Source organism: Lolium perenne, chromosome 3 (genome assembly GCF_019359855.2).
Source record: "Lolium perenne isolate Kyuss_39 chromosome 3, Kyuss_2.0, whole genome shotgun sequence".
Classification (NCBI taxonomy): domain Eukaryota; kingdom Viridiplantae; phylum Streptophyta; class Magnoliopsida; order Poales; family Poaceae; genus Lolium; species Lolium perenne.
The window spans coordinates 72298551-72322285 of record NC_067246.2 but is presented as its reverse complement, the minus strand read 5'-3'; the positions used below and the strand labels follow the sequence as shown (position 1 = coordinate 72322285).

The window sequence follows — 23735 nt, the reverse complement described above, 5'->3', positions numbered from 1 at the left end:
GATTTTTCTTGATGACTTTTATGTATATGGTACTGGCGTACTGCGGAATATTGAACCTTGCTCCCTTACGTAATCTGCACTAGTTAAACTAGATTTAGATGTGCGCCTTGGCGCACGATCCCGTGGAATTCGTCCAGAATTACATTTTGCATATCAACGATAAAAATCAGGCAATGGAATAATAAATTATTTTTCAGGTTTCACAGGAAAAAAAGTCGTATGATGAAATTAGGATAAATCAAACGAAATCACAAAAGGAGTAGCAAACGCTTATGAACAATTGACATAAGCAGTTTATGATGATTGTATTTGTCGCCAGATCAACACATGTATGGATTTTACACATGCAGAATCCATGTTGTTTTCATAGCTCTTGGACTTTATTACAGACATCGAGGGGTACACGGGAGAACATTCCGCTTGGAGCGCAGAGGCGTTAAACAGAACAATACTCACATAGCTCAAGATGTTATTCATCCTTTGAAACACCAAGTTCTTCTAGCATAAGATTGAGTAATATTCTAAAAAGAATTTTGATTATCCTTTTGAGTTTCCTACAATAGGAAGTAAGCGTGTAAATATTCGAAACAACCCTAACCATGATTTTGTTAAATCGTAGAGAAATGCAAAAAAAAATCCATGTAGTGATATTCAAGTGTATGGACATATGCAATCATTCAACCTAAGTATAATCCAAACCGGTGCATCACACAAGCATAACCCATATCAATTTCTGACTTAGCTTTAAGTATGTAAACAACGGGCAGGGGCAGGTAATTGCACACCTTGTCTTGACGTCCTCGTTTTCACTACGAAGGCGGCCGATGCCTCATCCTCTGATGCGGTTTGGAGGCAGCATGTGCTCCTCCCATTGAATGCCGAAGAGGGCGATCAAACCTTCTTGCAGATCAGTCCAGAGTACAAACTCAGCATGTCTACAAAAAAGGATTTTACCTCTTGGAGAAACATCAGTTTTCCTATGCTATGTACACATTACTTTCTTAATTTTATAAGTACCAATAATTAAAGTAGGCATTGTTGGCTGGCATAAAAAAATAAGTAAAAGAAGACCTTCAGAAGCTATTTACAGGCTCATGGCATGCGCAGTAGTCTTGTGTGGATTGAAATATAGAGTTCGTTATGGAAAAATCACCATATATCACTGTTTCATGGGTAAACAAACGCACTATTTAGCAAACCGCCAAGGCAAATCAGTAAATCCGTCTTTCAGTTTTATCCTAAATAGCAACTGGCAAGTGGAAGCTATTTAGTACATGTAGAAGAAGAATGTTTTTTTCTAATAGCAAGTGTGGCAAGTGGAAGCTATTTTACCCTGTGATATGAATATAACCACTCAATCTCAGGATGGGAGAAGGATGTTTTTCAATGATACAAATACAGAATGATATGAACATAAGCATCGAGCTGTAGGATGGAACAATGGAAAGAACATGTGCCAAATTATTTATCATTGTGGAACTGGAGACATACATTAGCTGCGTCTTGTTATCTACCAGCTGTAGTCTTCACTAAAAACAACCAAATATATTTTACACAGCACAAACATGAAGGCTATCTCCCAGCTCGAGGCTTTCCTGGCCTACAAAATTAGAATAAGCTCCTATATGTTGCTTCTCTGTCTTTTATGCATTTTGTTGGCTGGTCTTTTTCAGTTTGAAATCTGTAGTAATAACCATAAAAATGCAATGTTGCATTAGGTAATTTTAACGAACAATTTTCTCGAGTTAGTTACAGTGTAGATACAGAAATTCTTCAAGTGATAACATATGCAGGCGGGGTTTTTTTAAGGCCTGGATGTCAATACGAAAAAAATAGAATTGCTAAACTTAGCAAGATAGAGAATTTCTTCAATATGATCTAAAGTTCCTTCCAAGTTTTTCCTCTGCTAGTCTACTCCTTCCCAGAAAGGAATGCAAGCAAACCTGAAAACTATCTATATCAGTTAAAGGAGAAGTGAAGATTCTGTGTACCTAGAGCACATAGCCTGCAACTTGCTATACCCAAGAATTATCTGAATTATGAATGATGAGGCTATGAACCCCAACTGTATGGATCTGATTGTCTGCAGCAACCCCTGGAAATAGAACAAAAGAAAAATTGAATGACTAAGATGAATATTTGCATTAGTGTGAGAGGTCATTCGGCCATGATTATTTTTGTAAGATAGAAAATGTAGAAAAAATTCATTGCATACTCACATCAGGGGCATCAAATATTTGTGGGAAGAAGCGATCAAGGATTATGGAAAAGATTCAAATAACAAAGCAGTATAAGGAACCAATGATAGATTCACATCTGGAAGGCGAGTGCCAAATAGTATCTCGTGAAATGTCTTTATCCCAGGAACAGACAGTGTTGTTACGATTGTTTCCTTGCCGTGCTCTGATAATCAACCAAACATTTTGCAGTTAAAATATGACATGCAAAATGATAAGTATAATAAACATAAAAGGAGGGAAATTATCACATTATTTCAACACATTAAAAGAACCAACATTGCAGAAATCCGAAATCATCACATCAGTTCCTACTTCATAGGGACAATCTATAATGTTGTAAACCCAAAGCAATTGCTACAAAATATTTAATCATTCTACAAAATAGCACAACAAGTGAATGCTAAAAAATAGGGTTAAATACTTAAGAAACATGGTTATATATATAAGGCCATCAAGGTAAAGCCTGACAAAAAATTCTCAACCAGCATCTATGCAATTAGTACACCAAGAAATAGAGAAACAAAAGTCAACAGAAATAAATGAGGTTGAGAGTGTGACCCTTACTTTAGTTTGAGTATCACATCAAAATAGAAAAATGGAGAATGAAACCAGAACTTATTCCAGATCATGTTCCAAGAAACAACATCAAAATGATAAAGCATTTCTCAAGACAAAGAAAAATCCATCATAATTCATTCTCCAATCTGATCCATCAGCTAGTTAAAAGAATAGTATGTTCAAGACGATCACCAGAATGTGAAACAACTGAAGTTGACAATATGAGCATTGGATAATCTTTGCATCCACAACAATCAAATCACACAACTTAAAACGTAAGCATTGGATAATCTGAGCAGAAGAATCACTGTCATCAATATTTAAAAATCCCTAGAGTAGCAGAAGTTAGTACCGGATTCAATGTAATTGTATATGAATATCCCTAATGTATAAGACTCACATGAGTGAGCCATACTTCTGATTACTTAGGTTTCTTGGATACAATGAAATCTGCTATAAAAAAATTAATGTGAATAAGCACATAGGCTCACCTGATAACCTGACCGCAGCATAATTTAAATGGAGCTTCAAATCCCTGGAGACAGTTTGACATGCCCAAGGGTCTGCAGTATAGCATTGCGTGCGAGGTTACTATTAGGATACAACACAGTAAGTCCCATGAGATGGGTCCAACAATGTCACGCCTGCAGATTTCAGAAAGCAAAGCCATATTCAGATCATAAAAGAAGAAAACCTATCATGACAGAGGACTGGCTAACACAGAGAAAATAATTTTCAGATTAATATAAGAAAATACATCACAGTAGTTGCATGATTTATCTTAAGAAAATTATGAAGTTCAAAACTGAGGCATAAAACTCATTGTAACAAGCTAAATTGGTCTGCCAACATGGTTCAACTTTTCATTCCAAAAATTTCAAGCAAGTAATTTGCCAGAAATAATCACCTATGACCAAATAAAAATAGGCCATAGAAGCATATTGCAAAGACTTACTACATCAAAGTTTGCTTCGCCACTAAGAACTACATCAAAAGCAAAGACTTGCAAAATGAAAGACCTATAAAATCAGTAAGCCAAAATTCATGTGTGAGGAGATGAATTAGCAAGCCTAATTCAGAAAATACAATTGTAACCATAAATGTTGAATACGATATATATACAATCTGGAAGGTTGTAAAATTAAATACCTCATAAAAAATTCAATGACAAGGTACAAAACACATCATTTTAAGGTACACCCGATACGGAGAGTTAGATACCGAACATCAAACTCCGCATTAACTGGTTCCTTAGTTCTAAAAAAAGGATTCTACCAAGGAGAGACAGATATATCATGAAGAAAGAGAGTAGCATGAAGGAACCAAGCTCAGGTAATTACTTCTGTCCATCTTTAATCAACAAAACGAGCAGACGAATATATAAAAGAACGGAAGAACAACTTGGTTGAAGGGTTGTTTGTCATCGCGGTGGATGAGGTAGGCGGAGAATCTGGAGCACCAGCTGCAGCCAGACCAACCTGACATAGAAGATGAATAACTCGTAAGAGGAAAAAACCTAATGCAATAAGAGGAGCACAAAGGGTTAACATGCATGTAATCACCTTATCAGACCGAGGCTGAGGAGCAAACTCTTCCGTAGTTTTCGACCCAGGCGATGGTTTCCCGATCAAGGCCATCTTCACATCTGAAAGCTCAAGGACATGAAGACATACCTAGATCCAGGAGGCTTCACGACCGATGGCTATGTCTGCAGGAGGATTATTTCAGAAACAACCTGTTTATACAAGGTTGGGTAAGCAAATGGATACATATCTAAATAAGAATGCCCAAATAGAGCTAGCAAGGGAGAATCACAGCAAAATAACATGCAATATCTATACGACACGCAGAAGAAAGTATTCTACCGCACCAAACGTGACCTAAAAACGACCGGTACATCCGAAGGAAAAGGATCGTCACCTAAAAAAATTCGGTACATCAGAAGATACGCCTAGTGGTAAGAGATTCAAGTATCCAAGGAAAACTTCATGCTAGCGGACTGACATCACAATAGATATTTTACAATTGTTAATATGATCAATAACGAAAACTTGCAAGAAACTGGAGAGTTAAATGGAAAAGTTTTACCTTCTATCAAAGACGATGCAAATGACAAAATGGAAAAGCAATAGTATTTGAAATTCCACCACTCTGAATGATTAGTTCATGATTATAAATATACTATTGCTTCATCGCAAGCGATGAAAGAGATGATATAAACATGGTACAAAGAAGCATCAGTTTGAAGTAGCATTACCCTGCTAAAGAGAAGAGTAGGTTTTATCAGAAAACAAAATTCAGATGATTAGTTGATTAATACAGTATTTCTAGCATTAGCATGTACCATTGCAAGTTTAGGATTGAGATCTCCCTTAATAAACATGAAAGGTGTAAATGATATCATGAAAAATAATGCAAGAAAATAAACTGATCTGCAAGTGACTCGTTATTTAAATCTGCATAGTTAATTACTTAATACAAAATTGTAGCTATCCAACTTGCCTGTATCTTTACGGCATAGTAACAGTGACCAAAGAGTCAATACAAATGACCCCTTTTTCCTATTTCCATGTTCTAGTGCTTTTGTCTCAGTTTTAGTTTACTTGGCTAAGATGTAAGCCGCAACAGTGTAATACCATATTCCTGATCTACCAGGATTTATTAATTTAAAGTCGGGCTTCAATGCCTTTTATCTAAAAAAACATGTCAAAGAACTTTTAGCATCATGTAGGTATATAAGCAATTAAAGAGTCCTAGAAGCATCTTTACATGACACACAGAGGCATCAAAAAGTTATTGCGATGGGCGAAGGTACTAACCATGAACTATACATCGACATAAGTAAATGAAATGCGTATCCTTAGAGAGAGAAAATACAGTGAAACAAATCTTGCCCTTTTCATATGCAAGCATCAAAATATGCAATTGGGCGGTATCATCTTAGTAAGTCCATAATTCTGCACCCCATTAATATATTTCATAATACCTACACCTCAACCATAAGCAGAATCCCCCGCAACAAAAAAAACATAAGCAGAATCATTGAGCAATTCCAACGGGAGGCCACATAAGTGAAAATAAGCTCTATAAAAAATTTAGCCTTCAAAGTAACGGGATTCATTCCCTAGAACCACACAGCAGTTCACTTCGTGTGGAGGGTCCAAATTCATGCATTGAACTAAGGATCTATTATTTTGATTAGCATCAGCCGTGAATGGAATTGATATAGATGCACTCGTCAAGCTGGAGCCCCTAACGAATCTGCCAAATGGATACATGCCAGTAACTAAGGATCATTCGTTACACTACTAAAAAAACAGCAGCTACTGGGTCACGTTTTGTGCTTGGCAGTGAACTATTGCATCTCTGATGGTTAAATGGAAGAGGGAGAGACACGAGAGGGGAAAGTAGTACCTTGTCAGAGAAGTTCTCTTTGGTGAGGTCGATGACCTCGGTGCTGAATCGCTTGGCCACGATCAAGTACCACGGCGGCCACTTCCGAGAGGTAGATAGGGAGGCGGCCACCTCTTGAATCACAAAAATAGATGGGCATGTAGCCCATTCATGTTCTGCCGATCCTTCTCTACCCTTCTCCGATAATGTGACCTTTCCAGTTTGGACCACATATCAATGATTATTGTAATATTGATGCTAGGAGGCTGCAAATCAAGCTATCTTCAGTGAGACACAAATCATCCAAGCAAATGCAATACATAGAAATGCTAGTCTATGAAAATGCTTACAAAGAAAAGTATATATGTATGAAGTCTTAGCTCGTAGCAGCTAATGATCTTTATCTCCAAAACCTGCATCAAAGTCAATATTGAATAATACGACACTTCTGATCTTAAACTCCTATGTGGGAAAAGTTCACAAAAATAAACCACAAGTAGAATCTTGCATTTTACTTTCTCGGCTTGTGTGTTGTAGTAGAAGGTCAGATCTAAACTGAAAGTTCAGAGGCTGGCACACTGGCAGAATATATGGTAAAGATGAATAATTAATGTACCGGTTTAACAAATAAATGGTCCAGTTAAATGTTGGATTACCCTTTAAATCATTCTAAAGAGACCTAAGAAATAATTAATCCCAATTAATGACTGTTGAATAATATCCTGCAAACAACACAGGGAAAAATTGAATAGTGAAACGAATCAAAAGATCACATGTCACTGCAACATATGCAAGTAGAAGGATGATCTCAACATCTGGAGTAAGCTATATGAGCACAATAAATAAGACCATATCTACAAAAACCACATTCATAAGTTTGACAGGGCCATCATCTATCATTCAATTTAAATTCCCCGAACATTTTGTGTTCCCCTCTAACTGAATATATGCAAACCCAGGATTTTCTCCGAACAACCTATGGACATAAAGCAAGAAGCTAGATGAGTAAATGACATATACCTGGCGAAATGAAGACTCTCTCAAGAGGACGGTGAAGGCGAAAAGAGTAGCCATAACTCCAACTAACAGAAGGACCTCGGTAGATGAACATGCATTGAATCAACTTCTCACTTTCATGATCACACCGAGATATCTCTTCTTTAGAGGTACATATCTGCATATATTCCAAATAAATGTAGAGGTATACGAAGAAAAGTACCCCTGGACAACAACAGAATCAAGTGTAACAGGCCAATTGCAGAGACAATAACCATCAGAAAATCATTATTGCGTAATTGATAATAAAATAAATACACAGAGGCAGACCAAACATGTGGAGGAGAACAGGAACAACACGGCTCCCCTGCAAACAACCATATGTGTCAGGAATATTGGTTACTTTTCTGAAAATGCAAAGCGATACTGGTTTAAATCTATGGATCTTTGTTCATGCACATGAATTTTGATCAAAACTTTCGAGAACATGAACATCTTCATTAAAACATTTGATGAATGATAACCAAAGGGAGATAAAAAAAATCATAGCAAATCATATACGTAACTTCAGGAATACTGAGGCATAATGTTAGCAATTTTGGAAAAACTTTCATTAGATAAAAGGTATAAGACCAACATATTTTTTGGTTGAACAAATGACCTAGAATAAAAATGAAAAGCGGCAATACAAAATATAATTACATAATCATTACAGATCTGTAAATATGACTCATAAGCAGCTATGAGAAGTAGAACATCTGAACTCACCTGGGCATGAAAGAAGGGATTAGGGACAGACCAGCGTCATATTATTTTCTTCATACTCGATTATTTTCCGTAATAGGAGCATATAAGCTTCAGTATAAGATGAAAAATATATGCAACCGGTGTTATATATTATAGAGCTATAAACAATTTTTTATAGAAAGCAACAATGTAAAGTGTCATGTTAATTTAGATTTGTAATCTGAAGAAAATGCTGTACGGAAATAACCTCCATACATATGGCAGGTACACCTATGTTCGACGCTCATACGTACATATAGAATAGCATTCCGAGAGAATCCAAGCAACCAATATAACATCTTCCGGGAATACCATATGCACATTTAGGTGGGTACCAAATTCTGCAGAAACAATAGGACCATGCAAGTAAGATACATACCTACTCTAGCCAGTACACCAGAGGCACAAACTGAAGGCTTACCAAATATATGTATTTCGGGATTCTCCCATAGATCTGCCACTTCCTCTTCCACTTCCTCTTCGCTTCTCTTCTCCTCTCCAAGTGAAATTACATGATATATCTCAGTGGCTGCCAAAAAAATTTGTATATCTCAGTGCAGAGTTTAGAACATAAATAATCTTGAAATATTACATATCTTATGGAACACTACTCCACAATACTATATGGCATGGTAAGGAATAGACATAATCTTCAAAGACAGTAAATAGGAAGGATGAAAGGAAATAATGTGTGCCTTAAACTCCCCAGCTCTGCATCCTCTTCTGCTAGAGATTTCCTTCTTAAGTGTTGCTTGAGACGAATCAAATAGACCAAACCTACAGAGAAAAAATGGGGACTTACCGATGAATCGTGCAGTAGTAGCGCCATCCACGGCCTCCTCACGCCGCCGGTTTTGTGGGATGTCACGGCATATCGGCGTGAGCTCATGGAGAGTGAGGAGAGGAGGAGGGCAGCGGGGCGGAGCACACAGCAGCGACAGACAGATCGACAACAATAGCGCCATGGATGGCCGTCTCGGGTGCATGCTCCTGCGACGTCGCTGGTGCCATGTCGTCCTCCGCCTCGATGGGGGGATGGAGAGGCGGAGCACAGCAGCAGCCCGCCGCGCATAGGCCCCTCACCACCGTCACCTGCTGGCCTCGCCTTGGTCACCAGCCCGCCCCGCGCATGCCCTTGCGCGCTCGCGTGCGCGCCTGCTCAGGAACCGTGGAAAGGGGAGGAGGCCTCGCATCGCCGGCTTCGCTCCATTGGAGCCGAGGAAGAGAGAGGGGCAGGAGCTGGCGGCGAGCAGGGTCGGGATTGGCCTAGGGTTGAGGAATTGGAAGAAGAACCATGGGGATTGGGGGAGAGGAACCGTGAGTGGGGATTGGGGGAGAGAGAAACGTGAGTGGGGATTGGGTGGGCAGCCAACCCCTTATGCCCCCAGCCACGCCTGGAAACCCACCCAAGCGACTGACGAGTGGACCAGACGAGCTGCGGGTCCCAAATACAGAAGGAGGCGAGTAGAAATTGGCTGTTACATGGTTTCATCTAGGAAGGTCTGGCCCGGAATGAATGGACGAGATCGACTAAGTGAACCCAGCTAGCAAGATCCAACGGCCACGAAGCTGAAATCGCTGTGAAGCCCCCATGGGGGGGCAGCTATTATACCTTCAGATGTCTGTCTGCTGCCACGGCTACTGGCCTTGTTCACTCTGGCACATGTAGATGAAAAATATTCAAGTATATATGGAAAAAATAACCAGGAAGTAGTTCGAAAATACTAAAATGTTCACTTCACACAATTCAATATCATGTGTATATAAATCAATCGACCCAACAAATTATCTTGTATTTACTAAGCTATCCTCCTTCACACGCTTAAAATATCCTCATACAACACCAGGACACTAGTAGAAAATCTCTCATCAGTACCGGTTCCAGAGGGGCATTAGTACCGGTTGAGCAACCGGTATTAATTATCCGGCACTAAAGGCCCCCCCTTTCGTACCGGTTGCTTACGAACCGGTATAAAAGGCCCTCCACGTGGGCCACCAGGAGAGCTCAGGGCCAAGGAGCTTTGGTACCGGTTGGTAATACGAACCGGTACCAAAGGTTCCCACCCGCGGCAGGGAATTTGCCCAAATCTCTGCCGCGACAGAGAATTGGTTTTTTAGGGTTTTTGGAGGGGTTTAGGGATATCGGTTTGTTTCATATCGCGTCGATGCACCAGAAACGCGTTTGGGTTTAGGTAGTACATGAAGATCAAGATGATGCATAGCAAGTTGGTGCATATAATATAACACACATGTTATTGCATAAGATCGCAAATTAAGTAGCACTATGCATGAAGATCGATCTTCATGCATAGTGGTACTCTCCGAGGCGTACTCTATATATGTCTATTACATGTAGCATAGTGGTACTCTTCGAGTCAACTATATATGTAACATGTACATCTTCATTCATAGTGGTACTCTGCGAGTGGTGGTATGACGTCCCGAAGGAAAAATCCCGCCAATTCCTCGCCTATTGCTATGAAGCGGTCATCGATTGAGAGCTTGTTCCGCTTTCTTGCCAACTATAAAAGAATAAGATACAAATGAATACATGAAACAACTATTACTGAAACTCAGCACAACTTATGATAACAAAACAAATTTGTGAAGATTGTTTTTGTACCTCTTTATTTCTTTCATTATTCGTTCTCTCGCTGACAATTCTGCGGATGTACTCGCAAACGAAGAATCAACAGAGATCGGTCCCCGGAGGTTGTTGCGGGCATTTCTTTACAAGAATATAATTCAATCAAACAATAGTCAAGTATGATAATTAAAAGGTGTGTGGACCTAGTTAGTACTACTTACTTTCGCACGCCATCGCAGCTTCGGTGTCCATTCACGGGACGTATCTTCCTTGATGAAAGTTTGCCATACGCTGCTCGACAAAAGAAAATGCATAAAAGAGTCATCAATTAGTTCAAAGCAGGAAATTAACGAAACAACCCGATAAGAATTAAAATTACCTTCTGAGCATTAAAAAACAAGACACATATAGTTCCGATTTTTTTCTTAGTGAGTCAAAGACTTCAACTTCTCCAATTTCCAAATTGATGACGAGAAGAATAAAGTGAAACCTACGCACGTTTCAATATGTAGTGTCATATATATAAGTCATTAGTTAAAATTTTGACATACGGTGAGCAAAATATAATGTGTTATAAGACAGTAAGACTCACTCGAAGTTGTAAGGCCAAATTATTAGCTTTTTGTCACGTTGTCGCTTCAAAAACCTTAGCAAAGTCTGCGGTGTATCCTTGTTATAGAGGGGATTCTCTATGGTTTTAACATGCATTGTGTGCGGGTCAATGAACCCAATGTCTGTGATATCATCCCTTTTGCATTCGAGCATCTTCGATCTGCATAATATAGCGCACAAAAGATTATAATCTACAGACAATGAACGACTTCTCAAATTAAATAAATAAATCACTTACAGACAATAGCAACTGATGATTGATTTGTCGAGGGCCCGGAGATTGTATAACTGAAAGAGTTCGGCGAAGTCAACGTTCACACAGTACTCCTGGAAGTAGTGCTCTTCCCTAACTCGCACCATGATAGTCTCGATCCCTTCCTTTGAGGCCTTAAGGTACCACGAATGCAAGTTACGCATACATGTTGGTACCTTCCTGAGATTCTCGACCAAATCTTTCCCTTGAACAAACTGATATGCTCGTTCAGCGAAGGCGTAATCAGTTGCGTCTTGTCGAGAACTTTGAACGGTCTTCCCGTCAAACACCTTGAGAGGGGCGACCGATTGAACGGGTTGTTGTCCGAGTTGGTAGACACTGTGTATCCCTTTTATCTCCCTGATACCCGATTGAACGGGTTTTATCGCCTCGATCATCTTGTCATACGACCTTTCAATAGAACGCGCATAGTCAGATGGCGGCGATGGTACAGGGTCATATAGATTGTCAACGGTACGCACAACTTTCACCGGATCTAGTGTCTTCTCGAAAGGTATCTCTGGCACTTTCGGTGCAAACCATTTCTTCAACTCGGCTTGAACGGCCTCCGCGTTTTCCTCTGGAGTTTTTTCCCAAGGTAACTTCTCAGTAGGCGGCAGTTGTTTCTCCTTTCTAGCTTTCTTCCTAGGCGGCGTACCGTTCCGCTTAACGGACGCTGTCTTACGTCGCGGAGGATCTCGAGATGGTGGACTCATGCTGGGGTCCCTCTCAGGTAGGTGTGGACTTGGCTGCTCACCAGGACTGCCACCAGGAGGAGTGGATGGCATTTGCTGCTCATGTGTAGGAGTCGGTGGCCTTTGCAAAAGGACGACGTACTTCTTCGGCCATAGGGTGAAACCGTGCTTGACATCGGCCAGTGTCCTCTCATCTTCACCTCTAGGAATATCAAGCTCCACTATTTCAAAACCCGGAACAACTTCATCCACCCCGACACGAACACAGCCAGGTGGAATGGGCATATGATGGTGCATTGCTCCATCTTCACTTGGGTACACATAGCCGACCGCCACCTTAACGGACGCGGTCCTGAATAACATATGTAGCTCGCAATCTGTCTTCTCCGTGACATAATCCACGGGGTAGCTTCCTCCACATCCGTCAAGATGCGAGGAACCGACACTGCTTCTTCGCTGAGATGGGGCAGCATCGGCTTGTGGATCCTGTAGAAACAGCGGCTGATCAGGTGCCCTCTGATTTCTCTCAAGAGCCTCCACCCTAGTTAACAATTCCGTTACAATGTCGGCGTCCTTCTTCTTCTTTCGCGAACGGCTTCTATAAGTGTCAGCGCTGTCCGGCCACGCTTCCTTCATGGTGAGACCTGGGCGAGCTCGTACCCGTCCAACATGTTCAGGGTTCCCCAGAGCGAGTGTCAGCTCGTCATTCTCTCGATCGGGAATGTACTCTCCCTTTCTGACCTTTTCAATTGCATCTACAAGCTTCGGTACAATTGCCTCAATTTTTTCCTTCCATTTTCCCTTCGCAACGATCAGCCCTGTCTTTGGGTCCAACCCTGTCCCATGTCTGTGGAGTGATTCCATGATCAATCAGTTTATTCTCAAACGCTGTCCACTTTGGAATGGCACTCTTGTAGCCACCTGACCCCAAATGATGCGGAAGTTTCTTCTTTGCAGCATTTTCGGTATTTTTCTTCGATCGGGACACAAAAGTAGACGATTTCTTATACTCCTTAAATGCGGCCCAGTGATCTTTTATCTTCACTAGATTATCATCGAATACTAGATCTTCATTCTTATATTTGTCCCATAAATTTTTCTTGAAGCTCTGAAATTGTATGGCCATCTTCTTCAATGTCCATTCCTTGACTTTATTCTTCTGGCCTTCCGTCATGTCTTCCGGCAGGCCGAACTTTGTCAGTAGCGTGTCCCAAAGAAATTTTTTCATCGTGTCGTTGACATAACTAGCACCACTCTCCGGGTTCTTCGGCTTATGCCACTCTTGAATGCTGATCGGTACATGGTCCCTAACAATAACTCCGGATTGACTTGTAAATTTGCGGCAAAACTCCTTGGGATGCACTGGTTCACCATTATCCTTGAATGCCGTGAGGGCTAACCTGCCCTCGCCCTTTAGCACCCGCGTCGGGCCTCGTTTTGTTCTAACAGACTTGCTCGATGATCCAGAAGGCTAAAAGAAAAAATTATTCGTTAATAAGTGCAATACAAATAAATGAATGCATCTAGGGATGAACACAGACTAATTGATACATAGATATACACCTCGCCGGAGTTTGTGATGGACACTTCATTGTCTTTTCTAACTTGTTTAGACTCAAGTCTCTCGCCAAAATCATTCAGAAAGTCTTGGTACTCGTTGTCATCTCCATCGTCGGGTTCCGGACCACGGGCACTCTCATAGATCAATTTCTGCACCGCTTCTTCCCCCTCCTCATCTCGGACGAAGGTGCCGTCCTCCATACCTCAATGTCACTGCAAAATGAAGAAAGCAATTATATTTCATTCATCAAGTGCAAGGGTTTCATATATAGCAAAATTAAGTGGGGTGTTCGAATATAGCAAGAAATAGTGGAACACCCTCACATAGCATTTAGTTCTTGTTGCAATTTTAATTTGGCCGAACCAGAGATGATGTCAATGATGCATGGCATGATGATATTTGAAATCCTCATGTTTTTCTGATGCAATAAGATATAAAGTTTGTGCAAATTGAAGTTGTAGAAAGAGAGTTATGAATATAGCAAGTTTTATCATTTTAAGCCCAAATTAAAATGTTGTCCGATTTTTAGTTGTTCAAAAGTTTAAACAAACTTTATATATGAATAGATCATGTTTTTCTGATTGTCAAGGATATCAAGTTTGTAAAATTTGGAGCTGTAAAAGTGTATTTTTAAATACTTGGAAAAGTATCCAGATTTCAAATTTTCAGAAACAACAAAAATAAACAAAAAGGGTTTTGGTTTAAGCCCAAGGGAATTCGAACCCAAGGCTGCGCGCGTGAGGGGGCAGGGTTGTAGCCAGTGGCCTACTTGATCAGTTTTGGAAACCACCAGGCCACAGGCAATGTAATGTTAGGGTGCGGTTAACTGAAATTTTCGACAGTTGAAACGGTGCACGGTGGCGACGGTGGTCCTCGCCGGAAGACAGATCAGCGACACGCTGACGAACTGCTAAAACTGTAACATAAAAACTGGCCCTCATCGCAGTGTCGAAGGGATACGGCACCGGCGAGAGAGAGGAGAGGTCGTCGCCCTCCATCTTCCCGAAGCCGTTGAGCACGACCGGCGTCGTCGGAGCCGCCACCGTCATCCCTCTGCCAGCGCCCTGCCCGACGACTCCGTTCCCCATCTGCATGGTTGTGGCGACCACATTGGCCTGAGGAGGGAACAGATGCCGCGTCTGCGGCTGCGGATGAGCCCGTGTCGGCACGACGCCGGCGCGCACGAGGAGTCCAACGCTGACCCGCACCTGCAGTTCCGACGCACTGAGCGGCTCCCGTCGTTCATCCACAGCAACCTCTCGGACCCGCCAGTCTCCACCACGGCCCGCCTCCGCGCCGCCCGCACCTCCAGCGGCGTCGACCGCATCAGCCACCTCCCCGACTCCCTCCTCCGCTAGATCGTCTACCGCCTCCCCGCCAAGGACGCCGCCCGCACCGCCTTGCTCGCCGCGCGCTGGCGCGGCGTCTAGCGCTCCCCAGCGGCGCCAGCGCCAGCTCGCTGGGCGTCGACATTGGCGGCGGCAGGGGCGGCCATGGCGTCGGCATTCCATCGAGCACCTCGTGTGCAGCGTCGACGGGTGGTGTGCGGCGGCGTTGCGCGGATGGCGACGGCCTCAAGCAGGGGAACGGCGGAATGGCGCGCAGCGGCGGCGCCACGGACTCGCGCGGTGGTGGCGCATCGGCGGCGGGCAACGGCGCCGGAGAAGGGGAGGGAGGCGACGGGGGCAGCGCACTACATACCTGCGCCGGAGACGGGGACGGGGGCGACGGGGGCACGCGCGGAGAGGAGCGGCGCGTGGACGAAGGCGATGGTGACGGCGATGGACTGATGCGGCGTGGCGAGGTTCACGGCGATGGCGTGGCGAGGTTCACGGCGACGGCGTGGCGAGGTTGCGCGCGTCTGCGTGTGTGAGAAACAGAGGGATTTGGGGGAAATTTTGCCCGCGCGGCTAAGTGAAAGAGAGGGAAAGACCTTTGGTACCGGTTGGTACCACCAACCGGTACGAAAGACCTTTCGTACCGGTTGGTGGTACCAACCGGTACCAAAGGTTTTTTTTTGTTTTTTTTCTTTTACTGTTTTCTTTTCTTTTGCTGTTTCTTTTCTTTTTTCTTTTCTTCTATGTTTCTTTTCTTTTCTTTTCTATTTCTATTTCTTTATCTTTTCTGTTTGTTTTTGTTTTTTGTTTCTTTTCTTTTCTATTCTATTTCTATTTCTTTATCTTTTCTGTTTGTTTTTGTTTTTGTTTCTTTTCTTTTCTATTCTTTTTCTATTTCTTTTCATTTTCTATTTCTTTTCTTTTCTTTTTCTATTTCTTTTCATTTTCTATTTCTTTTCTTTTCATTTTCGTTTCCCTTTCTTTTGTGTTTCTTTTCTTTTATATTTCTTTTCTATTTATTTTGTTTTCTGTTTCTTCTTTCTTTTCTTTTCTGTTTTTTTCTTTTCTTTTGTGTTTCTTTTCTTTTCTTTTTATTTTCTATTTCTTTTCTTTTCTATTTGTTTTCTATTTCTTTTTCTTTTTTCGTTTGTTTTCTTTTCTATTTGTTTTCTATATCCTTTTTTATATTTCTTTTCTATATATTTTCTAATTCTTTTCTATATATTATCTATTTCTATTCTTTACTCCTGCCACGACGCCGTCCGCGCGGGAAACTTTTCCGCCACGTACGACGGAAAAAGGCGGGAAAGAAAGGGCGGGAATAAAATTTTATTACGAGTGAACTCGAATTAAAAGTACATAGCTTAACTGAAAATTAAAGATACATGGCCAAATTCTACTGTTGGAGTCATTCAGTCATACTCGTGCCTAGCCCTGTAGTAGTCGCCACTGTAGTCGTCGTAGTCGCCGTCATCATCGTCGCTGGCATCGGGGTCGCGGTACTCGAATGTCGGCGGGTGAGCACGCGTGGGCTGGGACTGAGGGTAGCGCAGGAGGGGGCCACGGTAGGCCATGACGCCCTGGAGAGTCCGGCCGCGCCACCACAGCCGACGGCCGGCCTCGTTGAAGTTCGAAGGAGGCGGGCCGCCCTCCTCGTGCCTGGCGAGCGCCCTCTCACGCCGATTGATGAAGAAGCTTTCCCAAGTCGGGCTGTAGTCGGGATGCCACTGGGGATTCCTCCGCTGCTCTGGCGTGAGCTCGAAGTAGTAGTGGTTCGTGATGGCCATCTCGCGCGCCACACCTAGAGGGACAGGAGGGACCGGTACGCCTCCGACGCTCAGCAACCAGCCGGTAGGGACGCGGTAGCCCGGCGGGCAGGGGTAGTTCGACGCGCAAAGCGCCTCCGCCTCCCGGAGGGTTAGAGATACGATGGAAGCCATGTGACCTGGTGATGAGGTTTGCAGATATGAGTCTAGATGTGATATGTAAATGGTGGCCAAGCCAACATATATATAGTGAAAAAATGGCGGGAGGACGGAGGCGGGAACCGGTGGAAAGCGCGGGAAGAAAATAGGCGGGAAGACAGAGGCGGGAACCGGTGGAAAGCGCGGGAAGAAAATAGGCGGGAAGACAGAGGCAAACCTTTAGTACCGGTTGGTGTCTGCAACCGGTACTAAAGCTGTCGGCATGATAAGGACGCCCTGCTCGATGAGATAAAGTATGTAGCGCACGACGCCCTGTCGGTGGGATAAGGACGCGTGGGTAACCTTTAGTACCGGTTGGTGGGTGCAACCGGTACTAAAGCTGTCGGCAGGATAAGGACGCCCTGCTCGATGAGATAAAGTATGTAGCGCACGATGCCCTGTCGGTGGGATAAGGACGCGTGGGTAACCTTTAGTACCGGTTGGTGGGTGCAACCGGTACTAAAGCTGTCGGCGGGATAAGGACGCTCTGCCTATAAAAGGAGCATCGATACACCATGGGAAGCAGCTCAACAAGCCAACATGGATGGAGAGTTTCATCACCATGGATGGAGGAAAGGGTTGGGAAATCTCCCGTGGCGGAACTTCTCGAATATGCCCTTGGTGCACATGCCCTATATATGGCATATTCGGAAGTTCCGCCTCGGAAAAATTTCCCTGCAAGCCCGTGACTTAACTAGTAAAACAAGCCAACCATCTCCATTGTTAATATCTTACATACAGTAACATCATTACACAAAAGTGATTTCCATATTGAGATACACAAGTTATGATCCCTATATGTAGAGTGGACAATCTTCGCCCGTTTCCCTTTCTTCTTACTGCGACGCAACCATGGACAATCTTCATTGTTTAAGATGATGCTTGGATCAATTTTTACCTTGAAGGGTGGAATATCGTCAAACTTATTATAATCTTCTGACATGTCTGTCTTGTCCTCTACTCCCACGATGTTTCTTTTTCCTGAAAGAACTATGTGCCGCTTTGGCTCATCGTATGATGTGTCCTCTTGCCTTTCTTTTCTTTTTTTCGGTTTGCTAGACATATCCTTCACATAAAAAACCTGAGCCACTTCACTGGCTAGGACGAATGGTTCGGTGTCGTACCCTAGATTCTTGAAATCCACTGTAGTCATTCCGTACTGCGGGTCTACCTGTACCCCGTCTTTCAGGTTGAACCATTTGCACCGGAACAAAGGGACCTTGAAATTAGGTCCATAGTCAAGTTCCCATATCTCCTCTATGTACCCATAATATGTGACCTTGTTCCCATTGCCATCTTCTGCATCAAAGCGGACACCACTGTTTTGGTTGGTGCTCTTTTTGTCTTGGGCGAAAGTGTAAAATGTGTTCCCATTAATCTCGTACCCTTGAAAAGTCGATATAGTAGAAGATGGTTGCTTGCCCAACAAGTACAGCTGCTCGTCATCGGTGACATTCATGAGACGTGTTTGCAACCAACCACCGAAAGTCTTCATGTGTTCTCCATCAATCCAATCTTCACGTTGCTCCGGGTATTTAGAGCGTAAGATCTCCTTGTGTTCCTCTTTGTACGGAGCCACCAAGATGGAATTATGTAGAACTGTGTAGTGTGCTTGAGTGAAAGAATGTTCGTCCATACATGTTGCTGATTTCTTTCCTAGCGTGCCTTTTCCACGCAGTCTCCCCTCATAGCGCGATTCAGGAACACCGATCGGCTTAAGGTCAGGAATAAAGTCAACACAAAACTCAATGACCTCCTCTGTTCCATAGCCCTTGGAGATGCTTCCTTCTGGCCTAGCACGGTTATGAACGTACTTCTTTAAGACTCCCATGAATCTCTCAAAGGGGAACATGTTGTGTAGAAATACAGGACCGAGAACGCCAATCTCTTCGACCAGGTGAACTAGGAGATGTGTCATAATATTGAAGAAGGATGGTGGGAACACCAACTCGAAGCTGACTAGACATTGGACCACATCCTTCTGTAAATTTTGTAGAGTAAGTGGATTGATCACCTTCAGAGAAATTGCATTGAGGAACGCACATAGCTTCACAATGGGTACTCGAACATTTTCCGGCGAAGCCCCTCAATGCAACCGGAAGTAATTGTGTCATAATCACGTGGCAGTCATGAGACTTTAGATTTTGAAACTTTTTCTCCGACATGTTTATTATTCCCTTTATATTCGACGAGAAGCCGACGGGACCTTGATGCTACTCAGGACTTCAAAAGATCTCCTTCTCCTCTTTGGTAAGAGCGTAGGCTGGCAGACCTTGATACTTCTCTGGATTCAGGTTGTTTCCTTCGTGGATACTTTGCTGGTCCTGCCGTGCATCCGGTGTATCTTTTGTCTTCCCATACACGCCCAAGAAGTTTAGCAGGTTCACGCAAAGATTTTTCGTCACGTGCATCACGTCGATTGCAGAGTGAACCTCTAAGAATTTCCAGTAGGGTAGCTCCCAAAATATCGACTTCTTCTTCCACATGGGTACGTGTCCGTCAACATCATGCGGAACAGATTGTCCGCCGGGACCCTTTCCAAAGATCACTTTTAAATCCTTGACCATATCATATATAACTTCCCCAGTAGGGCGGGTAGGCTTCGTTCGGTTATCTGCCTCACCTCCGAAATGCTTTCCTCTCTTTCTTACGTGATGTTGTTTTGGAAGAAATCGACGATGCCCCAGGTACACATTCTTGTTTCCCAAATAATTACTGTCAGTCTCACCTAAACAGTGTGTGCATGCATTGTATCCCTTGTTTGACTGCCCTGAAATGTTACCAAGAGCAGGCCAATCATTGATGGTTACAAATAACAACGCTCGTAGGTTAAATTCCTTTTGTTCGTGCTCATCCCACACAGGTACACCTTCGTCACGCCACAACTCTAAAAGTTCTTCAACCAATGGCCTCAGGTACACATCAATGTCGTTGCCGGGTTGCTTCGGGCCCTGGATGAGCACTGGCATCATAATGAACTTCCGCTTCATGCACAACCAAGGAGGAAGGTTATAGATACATAGAGTCACTGGCCAGGTGCTATGACTGGAGCTCTGCTCCCCGAAAGGATTAAAGCCATCTGTACTTAGACCAAATCTTAAGTTCCTTGCGTCATCTCAAAATGACTTGAACTCTCTGTTTATTTTTCTCCACTGCGACCCGTCAGCGGGGTGTCTCAGCATCACATCTTTCTTTTTTTTTTTGAAGAGGAACTGTGAGGCAAAGCCTCACAGCAATTTATTTAAATAAAAAGCCAAAAAAAGTTACATATGTACAATATATACAAGGCAAAAAACTAAAGCCTAAGGTAGAGAAAAAATCCAAGCCTGGAACTGTGCTAAATCATTTTGCTTAATCCTATGCTTATGCAGAGACAGTCCATTAATAAAGTCTCTCTTCCAAGATCTGAAAGATGGTCTTATCTGCTGAAAAATCAATCCATTCCTCTGGTTCCAAATGTGCCAGGTTGCCAAGATGACCACCTCTGTGAAGAAAGGCTTCCCAAACTCTTTCCTTGCATGTTTAAATTTCTCTTCAATGGTCACTCCTATGGACCAATCAATCTGCAAATAAGCCCAAACCCTCAGACTGAACACACAATCAAAAAACAGATGGATCCTGTCCTCATACGCATGAGAAAAACAGAGAACACAATGATGATCCGACGTGACATTCCAATGCCTTCTTTTCAACATATCCTTTGTGTTAAGTCTATCACTCATTAACAACCATGCAAACACTTTAAGCTTCTGCAAACACTTACTGTTCCATATCCAATGGTATACCTTATCACAAGTAAGATTGCTGAATCTGTGACGATAAAAGCGTTGCGCAGTGTAATCGCCATCTTTCCAGACAGTTCGCCATTCATCTTTCCCATTAGGTTGCAGGTCAACATTTTGTATAAAGCTCTGCAATTCTACTAACTCCATGGCTGCCTGTTGAGATAATGGCCTTTCAAACAAATCATGAATATCAGGGATTAATAATGCCTCCTTGACAGATAGAGTCTGATTTATAGTGTAAGAATAGAGCCTTGGGAACTTCTCCTGAGGACAAATCCCATTCCATTTATCTGCCCAGAATAGCGCTGTACTTCCCTCTTTAACAGTAACAGAGGTGACAGACCTATATAAATCAGACAATTTCATCACATCCCTCCACCAAAATGATCCACAAAGCTTAGAAGCATGAGGCACACCTTCTGGATAATAGTTCCAAACCAGCTGAACCCATGGTAAATCAGCATGGTTAAAAAAATTATGCAAGTGCTTTAACAAGAGTGCCTCATTCTGCAATTTAAAGTCCATCACTCCCAAACCCCCACTCTGTTTGGGTTTGCAAATCATATCCCATGAGGCCAAGGACTGATTAGTGGTACACTCCCCCTTTTTCTTTCTCCACAAACACTGCCTAATAATCCTGTTAAGCTGTTTGATAATGCCAACAGGTATGCTCAAGGTACACAGGAAAAAAATAGGCATCGAGCTTAGACATGATTGAATTAATTGTAGCCTCCCACCATATGCTAGCAAGGAAGAGCTTGCCGTCAGTCTCCTCTCCATACGATCAACCATTGGTAACAAATCCTGCATAGACGGCCTGGTAGTCCCCAAAGGCAACCCCAAGTATGTAAAAGGCATCACCCCAACCTGGCAACCAAAATCCCTGGCTAACACAGCCACCTCATCATCAGATAGATTCAAGGGCAACATGCAGGACTTGTGAAAATTAACTCTCAAGCCAGTTGAAGAGCTGAAATCCTGTAAAGCTTCCTTGAGGACAGACAATTGAACACTGTCAGCAGGAACTATCGAAGGTGTCATCTGCATACTGAATAATTGGGAAGTCTAGATCACCAGTATGAATGGGCAAAGAAATAAGACCTCTCTGTAACAAGTCATTCACCACTGATTGCAGCAAATCTGCCCCAAGAACAAATAACAAAGGAGAAAGGGGATCACCCTGCCTTACTCCCCTTTTACATCTAAACTGTTTGCCAGGAACCCCATTGATCAAGACTGAAGATATACCAGACTCAAGAATCATTCTTACCCAAGCAATCCATTCTTTACTGAAACCCTTCCTCCTCAAAATCTTATAAATCACCTCATGCTCAATGGTGTCAAAGGCCTTCTCGAAATCAAGTTTCAAAATTACCACTGGCTTCTTAGAGGCTTTACACTGATGAATATATTCAAAAGTCCAAGCAAGACAGTCATGAATTGTCCTACTTTTAATAAACCCATATTGGTTCTTATGTATACATTGCATGATGACCTTCTGAAACCTGTCAGCCGCCATTTTCGTTAGAAACTTAAGACAACAATTTGTCAAGGAAATTGGTCTATAGTCATTAATACTCTCAGCTGACTGTTTCTTAGGCACCAAAGAAATGTATGAAGTATTAATATGCTCAAGATTAATAGTGCCCTGACAAAACTCATTAGCCAGATTATAGAAATCTTGCTTGATAATATGCCAGCATTTCTTCATAAACAAACCATTGAAGCCATCTGGTCCTGGAGCCTTATCAACAGGCATTCCTTTAACTACCTTGTCCATTTCTTCAGCAGTGAAAGGCACTGCCAAATCATCTAGTCCCTCCACTCTTTGCAAAATAACACTTAAATCAAACTTCATATCAATACCTTGAGAAGATCCCATCCTAGATTTATAACAACCCCAAGCAATACCTGCCATCTCTTCATGATTATTGACTTGCCTTCCATCTTCTGTCATCAAAGATGCAATGTTATTTCTCCTATACCTTTCTGTCGCCATTGCATGAAAATATTTTGTATTCTCCTCCCCTTGCTTGATCCATCGAATGGTACATCTCTTCTTCCAGTATCTGTACTGAGCATGCAACAATTTATCCTGATGCTGCTTGACCATCTTTCGAAAATTGTCCTCAGGCAAAAACAGGTTCCTATACTCTTCCAAGTTATCAAAGAACAAAATAACCATATTACATTTGGCAATTAAATCCTTTAGTTTGGACAAACTAATTTTCCATTTCTTGAGACAAGCTCTAAGCCCTTTTAGCTTCTTAACAAGCAAGGACGCCGCATTACTTGCTGTATACTCTTTCTGCCATGCACTAGACACACACTCCATAAAACCAGGCTGCTCTGGCCAGAAATTCTCAAAACGAAACAATCTGACCTTAGGGATGGAGGTTTGAATGATTACATTACAAGGGACATGATCCGAAGTTGTTTTTGCAAGAGGGTGAACCAAAGTATTGGGGTAAGAATCTGTCCAATTTATCGACGTGAAAAACCAATCCAACTGTTCCAAAAGTGGTTCATTCTGCATATTTGACCAAGTGAAGGATCGGCCTTTAAGTGGCAATTCAAGTAGTCCTAAATGACTAATTATCTCATTAAACAGAAAAATATCATTCATATCACCGCCTGGCTTATTTCTGTTGTCCTGGGAACGAATGAAGTTGAAATCCCCCATGAACAACCAGTCCTCATCATCAGGGACATCCAAATTATAAAGCCACTGGACAAAATTGTCTCTGTCCTCCCCCTGACATGGACCATAAATGTTGACTAGTGTCCACTGTTGATTAGAATGAACCGAAGTGAATTTGATTATTATACCAAACTTTTGGAGGTCAATTAGTGTTCCAGAAAACATTGCCGAGCTCCAAACAACCAACATCCCCCCAGATGCTCCCACAGACGGAGAACAAACAAAATTATCAAAACGACGTGGACAAAACCCTCTAATAAATTTGCG

General features: G+C 42.5%; 1 long non-coding RNA gene across 6 annotated transcripts; it reads right to left on the bottom strand.

The window, feature by feature from the left end:
- Positions 1-187: 187 nt before the first annotated feature.
- LOC127341525 (uncharacterized) lies at positions 188-7505 on the bottom strand. 6 transcript variants are annotated; one of them, XR_011754998.1, is made up of 12 exons: positions 7212-7505; positions 6542-6604; positions 6213-6457; positions 4887-5059; positions 4719-4797; positions 4361-4533; positions 4139-4276; positions 3290-3442; positions 2220-2403; positions 1992-2095; positions 786-935; positions 188-554 (listed from the first exon to the last, which is right to left on the bottom strand). It is a non-coding gene; the product is annotated as an uncharacterized lncRNA (long non-coding RNA). The 6 variants fall into 6 exon arrangements; XR_011754997.1 differs by lacking the exon at positions 4719-4797 and having other exon boundaries at positions 189-554; positions 7212-7504; XR_011755000.1 differs by lacking the exon at positions 4719-4797 and having other exon boundaries at positions 189-554; positions 4361-4506; positions 7212-7504.
- Between the last annotated feature and the right edge of the window lie 16230 nt (positions 7506-23735).